The sequence below is a fragment of the Leptidea sinapis genome, chromosome 45 (genome assembly GCF_905404315.1).
Source record: "Leptidea sinapis chromosome 45, ilLepSina1.1, whole genome shotgun sequence".
Classification (NCBI taxonomy): domain Eukaryota; kingdom Metazoa; phylum Arthropoda; class Insecta; order Lepidoptera; family Pieridae; genus Leptidea; species Leptidea sinapis.
In genome coordinates, this window is record NC_066309.1 from 4,497,703 (window position 1) to 4,508,332 (window position 10,630).

The 10,630-nt window shown below is 34.1% G+C and overlaps 1 non-coding gene across 1 annotated transcript; it reads left to right on the forward strand.

Annotated features, from left to right (window-relative positions):
- The first annotated feature begins 8,551 nt into the window (after positions 1–8,551).
- Positions 8,552–8,625, forward strand: Trnat-ggu (transfer RNA threonine (anticodon GGU)). The gene has a single exon. It is a non-coding gene; the product is annotated as a tRNA-Thr (tRNA).
- Positions 8,626–10,630: the final 2,005 nt, after the last annotated feature.

Sequence of the window (10,630 nt, forward strand, 5' to 3'; positions counted from 1 at the left end):
TTTAAATTTATTTATAGATAATGCCTGAACAGTGGCTGGGACTTTATTGTAGAAGTGTATACATTTACCCTTAAAGCTATTATGTATCTTATGAAGCCTACTAGAATTAGTTACAAGCAATCCCTTATTTCTAGTGTTATAATAATGAAAATCACTATTAAGAGCAAAAAAAAACCTATAAAAACTTATCCTATAAAAGTCTTAGACTACGTCCCTAGTTGGCCGGGATTTAATTTGAGTTGAAATGATTAGCTAATAAGAGTTATCCTCATTAAATAAGTTACAATCAAAAGACTCCTACAATATTGGTACGAAATGTTACCATACATTTGCTTCTGGAATCTGGTTCTAATCTAATCAACCAAACAAAATCCACGAACAAAGGGGATTAACCATTTTTGGACCCAGCTGTTACAGAAATAAAGTACAGCGTTAAATATTCTTTATATTATAATGAACCTAAATCACAAAAAAATAAAATTAACAGTTGCTTAATAAGTAGAAAAAAAAATATTTTTGCAATGTATGTGTTTTTTGTTGGAATTATGCAATTTATAACATAAAATGGCTGAAGAGGCAATTAGTTAGTCTATGGAAAAACTTTATGTCAATGCACTGACCTCTACTATATACCACTGGACTGACGGCTGTCAAGATGCTTGTGTGCCCGTTTGATATTCGCCATTTTGGCGCTTTTGGCCATGTAGCGAGAGTCTGCGATAATACTAGTGATGACAACCTCAGCAAACATCGATAGATCATGGGAAACTATTTACAAAATTAGTTCTCTGGACTGGACACAAAAAAGATGCTGTCTAACATATGGAACAGCCTGTCCAGTGGTAAGAGTTTATACAGGACAGTGGTAAGAGCAGTTGGTGGTTATTTTCTTTTTCGTTTTTTCGTCCAATAGCAGGACAGGGGAAGGGTTCGAACACATACAGCCAGTTGGCGTATTTTATTGTCATTCGCTGTGTTTATAGATTATACTCAGGTGAATGTGTTTTACTATTACCTTCATCCTTATTTACAGTGATGTTTTTACGTCTTGTCTTACGTCATCACGGAACCTGATAACCTTGCTTTCACGAACTATTACTTATTATATTTTACTTAGATCATTTATAGGTCTAGATATACCATGGCAACTGAGAAAACGTCGAATAAAATAGACTTTAGAATTAACCTTTATTTTGAGCAAGACATTCAAGAGACGTCGCTTCATTGTGTGTCTTCTACCGCATTTATCACGGGGAGTGTTCCGAAGAGCTGTTTAACCTGATTCCTGCCGCCGAATTCCACCTTCGCACGACGCGCCACAGGTTAGAATATCATCCCCACCATCTGGATGTGTGGTGGTTCTCCACAGTTCGGTTTTCAAGAAGCTTTCTTCCACGTACTACAAAGCTGTGGAATGAGCTTCCTTGTGTGGTGTTTCCGGGACGATATAACATGGGTAACTTCAAAAAAAGTGCGTACACCTCCTTAAGGGCCGGCAACACTCCTGTGACTCCTCTGGTGTTGCAAGAGAATGTGGGCGGCGGTGATAACTTAAAACCAGGTGACCCGTACGTTCGTTTGTCCTCCTATTCCATAAAAAAAAGTCACGCACTCTAACACAATATGTCATACAAATCACGAGTGTAAGACGTAGCTTGTCACACACACTTAACTAATAATCCTGGCCTGTTTTTATCGGTTCTCTAACAGCAAGAGACTCTATCTAGACGTATAAATTATCTAAGATATTTTATTCATTTTTATTTTGCCATTACATGATAATTATTTATTTACACCTTTACACAAATTATCTTGCCCCAAATTAAGCATATAGCCTGTGTTATGGGTTACAAGACAACGCTATATTTTATACAATATACTTACTTAAACATACATAAATACATACACATACACATACAATAAATACATGTCAACATCCATGACTCGGAAATAAACATTAATATTCATCATATAAATGCTTAGCTTAGTAGGTAGAATCGCTAACCCCTGGGCTATACAGGTTGTCTGTATATGAAAACGTATTTCTTGATTTTATTTCATTAGTCGAGAGAGTTATAAATTGAAAGTCGTATAAATCGATTAATGTAACATATTAGTTTAAATAACACACATTCATTAGCATAACCTAACTTTCGTATTGTTCCCATATCTTGATTATGCAATCTATAATCTAATATAATCTATACTTCTATACTAATATTATAAAGAGCAAAAGATTTGATTGTTTGTTTCTTTGTATTGAATAGGCTCCGCAACTACTGAACCGATTTGAATAATTCTTTCACTGTTGGGAAGCTACATTATCCCCGGTTGATATAGAGTACATTACATTTGCAAAAAAAATAGGGATCCCTACTAAAACTTCAATAATGTAATCCAAGATGTAAAAATATGTACGCGAACGACGTCGCGGGGTATCAGCTAGTCTATACATATAAAAGAGAATATATGTTTGTATGTTCCTTAATAACTCCTTAAATATTCGACCGATCTCAATGAAATGTTTTGTAATAGATTCGTTGAAGCTCAAGGAAGGTTTACATATATAATTTATATGGCAAAACAACGTTTGCCAGGTCAGCTAATTGTCAATAAAACTAAAATTAAAATAGTTTAAAACTTATATTTTTATCTAACGATACTAGTTTGGAAGTCGTAACAATTCATCAAAATTTGGGCTCAATGATGTATGTATTAATCATTGTTCGAAACACAGACAAATACTCCATCAAATAGATGAAAATAGTTCATTATCCCAACAGATATGTTTGAAGCGTTTAATCAAAAAGCAATCATATATCGTGAACTTGTAATGTCAAATATCCCTTAAACTGTTGTCAGTAAATATTGTTATGAATGTGTTACAATATCACGTCAATTATATATTTTCTTGGCTTCAGCCAATCCATCTAGAATCTGGTTTTTACAATGCTTGAGAACAGATGGCTGTCACCGCTAAATAAAAGGATAAAAAAAGGTTTATGGATTCCTTACATTAAAAGTACAGATTGATACCTCAGTTCCAAAGAGTAATTCTGAAGAGGATTAAAAATCTATTCTAACTTTAATCGATTTCTAAGCAGATAAATTTTACTAAGATTTCATATTATGTTTTGATTTATAACTATATCAACTACTCCAATAATAAATATATATATATATGTATAATGTATGTTTTCTTGATTAGGTAACGTACTTTCGATATCAGTTAAAGTTTTTGATATCTGTAATAGTTACGGAATAACCGCATCACACTTAACGATCACATCCTGTATACGTTTTCCTCTTGCTCGTTTGTCCTCCTATCTTTAGAATTATATAAATTGCAAACACAAAAATTATCATAACATTATTGAAGTTATACTTCTTTAGTCGCGTTATGAAAAAATTATGAGAGTGAAATTTTAAGATGCGCGCGCTTCACTGTAACACAAAAGTAACAGGTTGAAGTTGGTTATTAAAAAAATTTTGTACTCCAAAAAGACGCTCGAGGCACACATGCTTATTTCCTATTCCTCTGGTGTCCTCAAATTACGCACAACATTCTATAATAACTCGATTACGTAAAAGCTATAATAATAAGTTCAGTTCGGTTGATATTTTCCACCTCAATAAACTCAAATTCAAAAATGAGATATTAAGAATATTAGTTGAAACATAATTTTATGATTTTATTAAGATAGTTCATTTCATGTTAGTTAGGTATCTTTTCATAGTTTAAATCCTGTGTTTTTATCACATTAAAACGAATACACACACAAACACACACACACACACATACATACACACACACATACATACACACACACATACATACACACACACAGACACACACATACACCCACACACATGCGTACATGTATATATAATTGTATACTGACTAGCAAATATCCGAATACATTCATGGTGTTTTACTGTGTCGATTGCAAAATTAAGGCCTCTAAAATGTTAATCCCTTTTGGCTGTCAGATCATATTTATATGTATTAATTAAATATTTTTAAGAGCTTTGGATTATGTATAAATAAATAAATAAATGAAAATTCTGACGTTTGCGTCATTCGTTTTTTTTTGCAAAGGGTGCAAGCCCATACAGCCGCATTCATTATTTAATAATTAATTGTCAAAGCCATCTTTGCAAGATTATACAAAATTGTTCTTTCTAAAAACGTAGAATAGCACGAGACATAAATCATTTAATGATTTTTGCTTCGGTAGGCAAAAGAAGTATAACTTCTTGGGTGTATACATAAGTACACACACACTTTTTTTATTACAGACAATATTTTATAAGATCACTATTTACTGGGTGCTAACAATATCTACTGAAAAGACTTTGGAACTAGGAATAAATAAAAGAGAAAAATTTGATAAATATTATTTTTATTATTGAAACATTGGCAACATCGTTTTAACATGTATATTATTTACTGGGGGCTAACAATCTCGGCTACGACGGGAGCTTCAGCGGTCACGGGTTCTGGAGCAACAGGAAGATAGTTCCCCGACACGACAACTCCGTCGAGTCCCGCGGTGTATTTCTTGACGTAGAGCTTGCCGTCGTCTCCGATGTACGAGACCTCTCCCTCAACCACCAGGACATACTCGCTCGAGCCCTCCGCCACAGGCACCAGCCGTCCTCTCTCGGAGACCACGGTGCCTTCAGCGGTGACGTAGCGCAGCGCGTATTGTCCGAACTCGTCGTGAATCTCTTCGTGCTCCAGCGCGGGCAGAGCTCTCCGGGCTGCTACTGCTGCAGGGTCTACTGCTGATGAAGCTGCTGCAGGCCGTTGCTCTACCAGCAGCTCGATAGCGGGCGCGCCCATTGTCGCCGCGATCATGGAGAACATAATAATAAACTGTAACAAATAAAGTGCATATTGTAAGTATTATAGTATATATTAAGAAGACTGACTTGTACAACCAGGGTCCGTTTTAATATTATATTAAAGGATATTAATTAAATGATCTATTTTACACTGCTATCGATAAAATAGTATCATAATAATAATTAGGGTTAGATTTTTCATTTAAACTATAACGCACTTGTTACAAAATATTGTTTACAAAATACCTAAGATTAAATTGACGAAGTGCTTAAATATTTAACGAAAATTTTTTACCTCCAAAGGGAATGTGTACTCTGGTATTCAATATAAAACAGATCTTGATAAAAATTGATGACAAACGGATAAGCGATATCCAAAAATGGTTCATTTTTCTTTTAAAAGTAGTTGAAATGAAATACCAATCCCTTATGAATTTGTAATGAAAATTATTACTATTTAACTTACCATATTCATATTTATTTGAGTCCGTTTCTTTCTGTTCCTTAAGATATATTTCACCAAGAAGCAACTAGTGAATAATATTCTGTATTTTCAAGTCAAAATTTATATACTTCCATTAATGAGGATTCTTATACGTAATGATAGTTAATGAAACATTACTGATTGATTTTAACTTGAATTTTCTCATTAAGCTGAATTAAGAGATACTGCAATAAATTAATGAGGTGGTGTTGAAAGTAGAAGTTGCAAAGTTTTGTAACTTAATTGTGTATCAATACTTATATTATTATTTTATTCTATTTCTATTTATTTATTATCTATTTATCTCATAAATACAGAGGTTGATGCATTTAAAAAAGTTTCGATTCCTTTTTCTGCATTGCAGTAGTATTTAGTTTGCCCTCTCTTAACTATGTATCCCACTTAACTCGTTAGGGAGATGGGGATGGCTGAAATCCAGCGCTGCATGAAATAATTATTTCAAAGAGCATAAGCTGAGCCTACTCCCCTTTGTCTTAATTTATGTTTACAATAAGTTGATTTTGTATATTTAAATTTACTTCAAGGCAATACATTTTATTGTTATTGCTATCTATTTACAATAACGTTAAATATTCATTTATATTTCCAATACTATGTGATTTGAATTGATGAAGAAAGAATAAACTACGTGACGTTTAACCCCCTTATTCATAATGGTCCGCTAACTTTAAACAGCCGCTTAGGAGTATTTTTTCTCATTCTGACTTAGGTCAATAGAAGAAGGCAGAGTGAGAATAAGCAATGCTTTAAGTTAGCATAATATTATGAATAAGGGGGTAATAAGTTAACTAGAGTTAAGGGCTCCTTCATAGGTCGTGGTATTAAATTATACAATAAAATACCATATAGTAAACTAGACTCACTGAGACCAAATTCAAGAAATATTTTAAAGCTTCTTTGACAAAGAAGGCTTACTGGTTACTATAGTATAGTAGATTATATAGGGGATAATGATGCATGGTTCTTGTTTGGCAGACCACCATAAATTATATAAAAAAAAATATGACAATAAGGGACGAGACGAGCAGGACGAAGTGTGCAAATTTATTAAATATAGTTTAATTCTGTATTAATTAATAATAGAAAAGGAGGAAAAATTAGGTCGAATACCTGATGGTATGTAATCAACGTATCCCAAGTACCCTAGTAACACCAGAGAAATCACCGGCCCTTTAGGAAGATCTACGCGATTTTTGTAAAGATACACGTCATCATATCGCCCCGCGGAGAAACTGGTTCCATTGTTTACTTGAACGTGGAAGAAATACGTTTTTTGAAACTGTACCCACAAGAATAAGTCATGCCAGACTTTTATTAATGTAGTTAATAAGGATTAATGTGGTATAACATTGTATTTACGTATAACTGACCTTTATTAGGCCAATGCATGCGGATTAAGTAGATCAATAAAGTCAAATAGAAAGCTATACAAAGAGGTAACGTTGCCAGCTTCATGGGCACCTGACCTGCCGATAGCGATCTTAATGATATTTTCTATTTGTAATTAATTAATTTTGTTACACTTAAATAAGTCTTATTTTATTATTTCTTTATAAATAGCGTTATTAATTATTAAGTCATCAGAAATAAATTAAAAAACTTGATTAGCTCTTCAATAAAGTCAAAGTCAAATAAACTTAATTCAGTTAGGCTGAAACTAAGCGCTTTTGAATCGTCACTATAAATATTTCATTTTAATTACGACTGAATCTACCATAAGTTCGGAAAAAGTTGAGCTCGTGAGAAGAACATACAAGAAACTCAACGGCAACTCTTCTCAATCAATAGAATATCTTATAATATTTATTTTATTTATTTTACTTTATACGACAAACCAACAATAAAACGAAAAGACACACAGCAAAAATATCAATAACTGGCATGTACAAAAGATTTAGAAACATACAGATTATTTAAAGTAGTGTAACAAAAATAATTTTAATTTCTACAAATTAGCTCCCTTACGCAGGGAGTCAATGACATTATGACGAAAGCAGGTTGATGTGGTATTAAATAAATTGAGTTGCTGATTATTTTGAGAAACTGTATTAAATTTATTATTTTCTATACAAAATAATTAATAAAGAATAAACTGTATGAATATTAATTATCCTACATTGGATGCATCAACCTTTAGAGATTGAGTTCATTGTTTGTGTAAAGATATTATTATAAATAACGTTTCTTCTTCCCATTTGCGTCATAAAAAATAAATTTAAGTTTAGTTCAGATCTTCAAAAAGTATTACTATACTACTACTACTAATCTGGCTACATTATACGAAAATAATTATTCAAATCGCACTAGTAGAATCAAAAAAGAAACTTGTACACATTCTAAAAGGCCGCACATACTTATTACAGATTACTAATTTCTTTTAACCCCATTTATTTATATTTTTTTCTGTATGCTTAACTCATTTTTTTTAACAATATGTTATGTTTTTAATGTGATAACCCTCACTTCTAGGATTAATACACAAATAAAAATTGAAAAACAAAATTTTATGAACGATGCGGGATTCGAACCCACGACCTCCGGCGTTCCGTGCCGGTGCTCTAACCAACTGAGCTAACCGTTCGAGTACCGCCACGTTATAAAATTCTGTTTGCTTTGTTCAACTCTCAGGATGTGGCTTCATCTACAGGATCTACTTTACAGTTGATAACCTGCTCAACCCCAATAGTAATTGATACGCTCTGCCCATTACAATGCAGTGCCGCTCAAGATTCTAGTAAACACCAAAAATTAGGCACTAGAAATGTGCTCGTCACCTTGAGGCAAGATGTTAAGTCTCATTTGGCCAGTAATTTCAATAGCTACAGCGCCCTTAAGACCGAAACACAGTAATGCTTACTACACTTTACTGCTTCACGACGGAAATAGGCGCCAATGTGGTACCCATAATCTAGTCGGCATCCTGTGCAAAGGAGCCTCCAACTCATTCTAACTAATTCATTGCTACTTCGTTTACACAAGTATATAAAATATTAGTTTGTAGTATTGTCTAATAAGAGTATGTAGTCGTTTTGTAAGTTATAAAGCTTAGTGATTATTATATTAATTTCTATAGCTTTTTTGATTTATGGTTTATATCGTTACCTTTTAATTAAAAGTATTGTATATTTTTTGGAAAATTCATTGGTGAAACCTGAGAGTTGAACAAAGCAAACAGAATTTTATAACGAGGCGGCACTCGAACGGTTAGCTCAGTTTGTCAGAGCACCGGCACGGTACGCCGGAGGTCGTGGGTTCGAATCCCGCATCGTTCATAAAATTTTTTTTTCAAATTTTATTTGTGCATTGGTGAAAGGGTTAGTTTTAAGTATCACGCATCCTGTGAGTCTTCTGGTGTTGGTGACATTGTGCGCATATTAAGTACATCACGCATTGCATATTTTAAATGTAAGCGCTAAGAAATATATGGAGATCATTGACGTTCTATACATAGAGATTTATAGGTATTGTGTTCTATCAACCATGTCAGATAGTTAATATAGTTTATTTATCTACTATAATCGTACTTGCTTAGTAGTTGATTATCCTAATTTGCCTAGTGGGAGGCACCTTTGCACAGGATGCCGGCGAGATTATGGGTACCAGAACGACGCCTATTTCTGCCGTGAAACAGTAATGTGTAAACATTATTGTGTTTCCATCTGTAGAGCGCCGTAGCTGGTGAAATTACTGGGCAAATGAGATTTAACATATTATGTCTCAAGGTGACGAGTGCAATTGTAGTGCCGCTCAGAATTTTTGAGGTTTTTCAAGAATCCTGAGCGGCACTGCATTGTAATGGGCAGGGCGTCAATCAATTACCATCAGCTGAAAGTCCTGCTCATCTCGTCCCTTATTTTCACAAAAAAAAAGGCTAAGGCGTCTTAACTAAACTTGTGAGTGCGCCTCAGGCTATGATATTTGGAAAACCCTTATTAAGTCCTATTTTGTTCTGTTTATTTATTTGTTTTTAAAAACTTACTTCGTCATCTTTTTATTCATTTCACCTGGTCCGCTCTCTTGTCTTTCCCGTCGCGCTCTATGGAGCTGAAACTTGGACCCTGAAATCGACTGACAGACAACGGATTGATGCGTTTGAGATGTTGTGCTGGCGCCGCATGCTAAGGATACCATGGACGGCTATCCACAGGGAGCAGTCCACGTCTATCCACTACATGTCTGCAGCGGATCATGAGATACTTTGGCCACATTGCACGACGCGGTGCTGATAACCTAGAACGTCTGCACACAGGGTAAATTGAGGGGAAGAGACCAAGAAGCCGGAGCCCAGTACGCTGGTCTGACCAAATATCCGAGGAGACTAACCAACCCATCACCATCGCACTCCACCATCCGACAGACCGAAACAGATGGAGGAAAGCTGTAGACGAACTTAAGCGGAGTCACGATCCTCAGCAATGAGGGAACGACTGTGAAGAAGAAGAAGAAGAGCTTACTTCGAAAACTGTGAGGCGACATAGGGCGACACTACACTCGTACACCACTCGTACAACCATAGATGTATTAATGTCAGTGGGATAATGTATCTATGCATACGACTTTTAATATATCGACTCAACTTTACTTAATATGATAGATCTTCTATTTTGTTTCAGATAATGAATATAAGTCTATATTTAAGATTTTGGTTATTTTTAATGGTAAAAATCATTCAAGATCACCGTAAGTACCAATTTTTTAACTTTTCCCATAACATAATAATAGAATAAAAAAACGTGCAGCAAAAAAGCTGCAGTCATTATTATATTTAGAAACAAATAAATATATTTTTCCTGAATGTTAATATAGAATAACATAGTATCAACTATGAAATATATATAATAATAATAATATTGACACACTTTTTACACAAATTATCTTGCCCCAAGTTAAGCATATATAGCCTGTATTATGGGTTACAAGACAATGATATATTTAATACAATATACTTACTTAAACATACATAAATACATTTAAACATGCATGACTCGGAAACAAACATCCATATTCATCTTATAAATGCTTGCACCTACCGGGATTCGAACCCGGGACCTGTAGCTTAGTAGGTAGGATCGCTAACCACTCGGCTATACAGGTCGTATATATATATGTATTATGATACCTGTAGCAGGTATCAATGAAAGTAAAACAGGACAAGACACAAGGACAGAAAGTAAAAGGGGTAAATTCTGATAATAATATTCATAATTGTGAAGGTATAATAAATAATGAATGCTAATGGAATTTGTTATTTTATTCAGTGATTGGTACGTCAATTCG